Raw genomic sequence first — 5,558 nt, 5'->3', positions numbered from 1 at the left:
TTGTGTGAGGACCTCGATATGAACTGGCCCAAGGTGTTTATACTCCTGGTTATCCTCTGAATGGCCTTGATGTTGTCCACCGCGATGATGTCTTCTAGGTCTTTGATTTTGTCGTTATTGATATCGATACCTCAATTGGATACCATGAACCCGAGGAATTTTTTGGATCCGATCGAATGTGCATTTTTTTGGGTCTAGCTTCATATTGTATTTCTTTAATATGTCAAATGTTTCAAATGGTCCTTTGCTCGACAAGATTTTACTAACATATCGTCAATATAAACTTCCATTAATTTTCCTATCTGTTCTTTGAACATCCGGTTTATTAGGCATTCAGAGGTGGCACCAACGTTCTTTAACCCGAATGGCATTATGTTATACTAATAGGTGCCGAATTTAGTGATAAAAGAAGTCTTTTCTTGATTGCCCAGGTCTATCTGAATTTGGTTGTACTTGGAATGGACATCGAGAAAACTGAGTATCTCGTACCCGTCTGTCATGTCGATCATCCGATCGATGTAAGGCAAAGGAAGAGAATCCTTAGGGCATGCCTTGTTCAGATCTTTATAATCCACACATATTCTTAGCTTATTTCCTTCTTAGGCACTACCACTACGTTAGCTAACCAGTCCGAGTATTTAACTTCCCGAATGGACCATATTTTAAAGAGTTTAGATACCTCGTCCTTGATAAATGCATGCTTGACTTCAGACTGAGTTCTCCTATTCTGTTTAACCGGGTGAAACATCAGATCCAAACTCAGCTTATGAGTGGTTACCTCCGGGGAGGGGGGTCCCTGTCATGTCAAGGTTAGACCAAGCGAAACAAGCTATGTTAGCTATAAGAAATTTAATGAGTTTTTTCTCGAGATCGAGAGTTAATCCAGTGCCCAAGTATACCTTCCGATTGGGTAGATGTTTGATCAATATGACATGCTCCAGCTCCTCGACCATTAACTTGGTGGCATCAAAATCATCAGGAGCAATGAAAAACCTAGGAAATCCATAATCATCCTCCTCATCTACTCCTCGTCTTTCTGGTTCGGTCGAGATCGATATCGGTGATTTCTATTCAATTTCTTCCTTTCTGGTTGGCTTCATGTTCCTCGATGTCGAGATCACCAGCACTGGGATTACCTCATCGACTGCGAACATTTCCTTTGCGGTCGACTACTCTCTATATACCATCTTGACTCCTCCTAGTGTAGGAAACTTCAGTGCCTAGTGTAAGGTGGAGGGTACCGCCCTCATGTTATGGACCCATGGACTCCCAAATAGGGCGTTGCACCTCATGTCCTTTTCAATTTCATAGAATTTTGTTTCTTGGGTCATCTTGATGGTGTTTACTGGCAGGGTTATTTCACCTTTAGTAGTTTTGCATGCCATGTTAAATCCATTTAACAACCGGACCACTGCTACTATTTGGTCTTGTAACCCAACAGCTCTACGACCCTCGATCTGATGATGTTGGTCGAGCTGCCTGGATCAATCAGCAAATGGTTAACTCGAGATTTATTGATAAGTACAAATATCACCAGTGCAATATTATAAGGTTGTACGATGCCCTCGGCATCCTCATCACTGAACGAAATGGTTCCCTCTGGGACGTAATCTCGGGTGCGTTTTTCTCTCATGATGGATAATTTACTGTGCTTTATCATTGGCCCCTGGGGAACATCGACCCCTTCAATGATCATGTTAATGACGTGTTGAGGTTATTCTTGTTCGGTCTATTTATTGGAGTCCATGTCCTTGAAGTGGGTTTTGGCTCGATCACTCAAAAATTCTTAGAAGTGCCCGTAATTAAACAACCGGGCAACTTCTTCTCTCAATTATTGGTAGTCCTCGGTCATGTGGCCATGAGTGCCATGATACTTACATATCAAGTTAGGATCTCTCTGCGTAGGGTCAGACTGTAATGGTCGAGGCCACTTGGTTTCCTTGATGTGCCCAATGGCTGATACGATGCCAGCTGCATTAACATTGAAGTTATACTATGATAATCTTGGGTCTTCCCTTCCCCCAAGCGACCTGTTGAAACCATTTTTCCTCATCAGACCTCAGATATTGGGCCCTCGATCTCTTTTGTTTTCGTTTCTTGCAAAGTTGCACACGAACCTGGTTCCCCTTTGATCCGTGCTGTATGGTTGATACCGATCTCGGACCGACCTTTATTCATGATCGACGACTCTCTTAGACCTGTCGCCGATCCTGATAGGATTAACGGACCCAGAAGGGGGTCCGAGTTGGTCGTTTTTTACTCTAATATTTTACTGGTACCTGTTGTCGATGTTAGCTCAAGTTACCACTAGGTACTCTACTAAATTTTGTTTTAGCTGCTGCGAGGCCAAGGAGCTTCGAGGGTTAAGTCCTTGAGTGACTCCCTGAATGGCAAAATCATCCATGACCGAAGGTGAGTCCATCTGTTTCATTTGAAACCTTGATATGAACTCCCTGAACAACTCGTATTCTCTTTGCTTAAACTTGAAGAGGTTCGATTTTCTGGTCTCGACCTTTATGGCACCGATATGGGCCTTCACAAAAGCATCTACAAGCATAGTAAATAAATCAATAGAATTTGGGGGTAAGTTGTGATACCATATCATTTCTCCCTTTGACAGAGTTTTCCCAAACTTCTTTAGTAAAACCGAATCGATTTCGCCATCTTCCAAGTCGTTTCCCTTGATTCACACGTGTAGGAGGTCACATGCTTATTAGGATCTGTGGTTCCATTATACTTTGGAATATCGGTCATATGAAACCTCTTTCGGATCGGCTTCGGTGCAACCCTCGTACGGAAAGGCTTTTGGATTAACTTCTTGGAATCGAGTCCTTTTAATATCGGGGGTGCCCCCCGGGATTTAATCGACCCTAGAGTTATATGTCTTCACCTTTTTGGTGTTGGCCTCAATTTTCTTCTCACTTTATTCCACCCACTTCATCAATGCTTCAAGTATTTTCATTATCTTGGGGTTGGCCCCGGGATCAGCTTCACCCGACCTCTCGGTGGTTTGCTTATTTTCTCGGTGTTCTCCCGGAATCGTTTGGACTCGACCCTACCAGGAGGGTGGCCTTGATTCTGTAGCTGAGCTATCGTCTCCTGTTGAGCCTGCAACATTTCAAAGATCTGCCGCAGGCTTATGCTATCGCCTTCGCCTTCGGGCATTTCTCGAACTGTTGTGCTTATAGGCCTTCGCGAATGCTATTTTCGGGATCAGCTGGCAGGTGGGCGTTAATACAACCCGTGAATTGGCGTCGATTGGATAAACATCTGGGATTCTGTTGGTGTCGGCAGGGGGCACCTCATTGCTAGGCACCAAGTTGTTGTTTTCACCTTGATGGCCAGATTCAGCCTCAACGTTCAAGTGGGCAGACTGAGAATTTCACATTTTAAGCTGAACTGAATTGGGACCTTAAAGAACAAGTGAAAAATAGAGTGTGTTATGGAGATTCAATATCAAACTACCACTATTATCCTTAGCCCCACAGTAGGCTTCAACTTCTTTACCCTTAAAACGGGTAACAATTAAATTTTTACGCGATTTTAGGGATATGTGGATTGATTCAAAACAAGTAATCAAGAATGTTAGATAAACGAAATTGAGTCCAGACTCGAATATAAGCATAACAGTAGTTTTGCCCTCGACTGGTCTCTCGATTCGAAGCCAAGCGTATATAAAGAACTATGGTTAAAATAAGAACTTTTCATTAGCTAGAAAGTGGAGAAATAAGTTTGTATTGCCTTGATATGCGTGTTACAATATCCCTACTGAGTAAAAAGCTTCCCCGTTATATAGTAGGAGAGTTTCATCCCTAGTACAATTCTAAAAAAGGTAAAAATCCTCCTTTCTCGTTAATTACTGATACAGTACCGACATCAGGCGAGATTTGCACCGTGATATCTGGTAGGCGAGATCTGCGTCGTGATATCGGGTTGGGTGCGGATATCACGGCCTTCTGTTAGTCGTGTGCAACCGTTCATAGTGCTTTCCGAGGTCTCGGAACTCGTTCTGGGTTCGGGGAATGTTATCTCGTCGGGCCCGATGGAGAGTATCACGTTCCAGCCTCGATCTAAAGAGTTCTCAACTTCGGTCTCGATCTCATACATTCATACTCTTGTTATTTGTGTAAAGATCCCTAATGATGCTCTTTTAACGTACCATACACTCAGGCATGCATTTGTTCTTTATCCAAGGCAAGTACGAAGAGAAACAAATAAAAGAGTCTTCCTACTATCCCAATTTGTTCCGACAAATAAACTTTTCTTTGATCACAAGTTTTCATATACCTTTAAAATATTTTAAGTTTTCTGACTTATAATTTTTTTATATAACTTTTAAATATGTACAATTTGTTTCAAAAAACTCAAAATAATTCTACGTTAAAATCTACCGTCAAACTTTAAAAGTATAACTCTCGTAATTCAAATTGCATCAAACAAATTGAAATGCATAAAGTATTAATCGGGGTATACGCTGCACTTCATACACAAGGAAGGAATTTCTTTTTTTTTTGAAAGAACTTGCAACTTAGTTCCATTAAACATATCGGTCATCGATCAAAACGATGTTTACTTCTTATTATCTTTTTCTTTTGTCATTTTTTCTGAGTTGAGGCTTTTAGGAGATTGCATCTCGTGACGGCCGTTCTAAAGGTAATAATGACATATCTATATACACTAGTAGTTATTAATTTCTCCCATATATTTCCCTTTCCTTATCGCTTATGAGCGGAAAGGAATCATAGAAGATATTTTAGGCATGAGCTCACAAGAAGATGCCATTAAAGGAATTTGTGAAGGAATTCTTGCTGGTGGAAGAAGAAAAATGTCGTTCTCAATAGTTTAGGACTACCTTAGTAATCAAAAGATCTTTGTATTATGACCATTTAAGACATATTTTTTGTAAGCTATGAAAATCTATTGCAACTAAAAACATTGCAACTGTAACGCATATGGGTTACATGTTTCGAACTCAATAACTTTAGTTCGAATGTAGTTGTTTTAAATAATCTATTTGAATATGTACAAATTATTAATTTAGAATTCAGTTACTTAAAATGAGTAGAAGCTCATACAAATTTTAAATTCTGACTCTATTTCTGACTGTAGCCTTTTGAGAGTGCACGTAGGTACACATCTTGTTTTCCAACTTGAACAATATATTTTAAGTACAGCTATATATTTAAAATTGGATCCGCATTAATATATTTGTTTTAAAAGATAATTGTATAAGAAAAGTGCTAGAATTGTGAGTAGAAGATTAAGAAAAAGAGAAGAGAGAACATGCAGAGATGAAGGCAACAATGGCAAGAAATTTTCTATGTATATTTTCTATGTTCAAAGCTGTATATACAAGCTACAATATAAACGCCTCTCTTACCCTCTTAACAGTCCGCTAACTGACTAAGTATAAATAGACTAATCTACCCTTGTCTAACTAACTAACTTCAAGTAGTGCCCTTAGTCTCAACACTCCCCCTCAAGCTAGGTGGTGTAAACACATCAAACACACCTAGCTTGGAACTTAAGTATTCATGTTGAGATTTGGTTAATCCTTT

The sequence above is a fragment of the Nicotiana tabacum genome, chromosome 18, assembly GCF_000715075.1.
Source record: "Nicotiana tabacum cultivar K326 chromosome 18, ASM71507v2, whole genome shotgun sequence".
NCBI lineage: Eukaryota > Viridiplantae > Streptophyta > Magnoliopsida > Solanales > Solanaceae > Nicotiana > Nicotiana tabacum.
Note: the sequence above shows the minus strand (reverse complement) of the source record.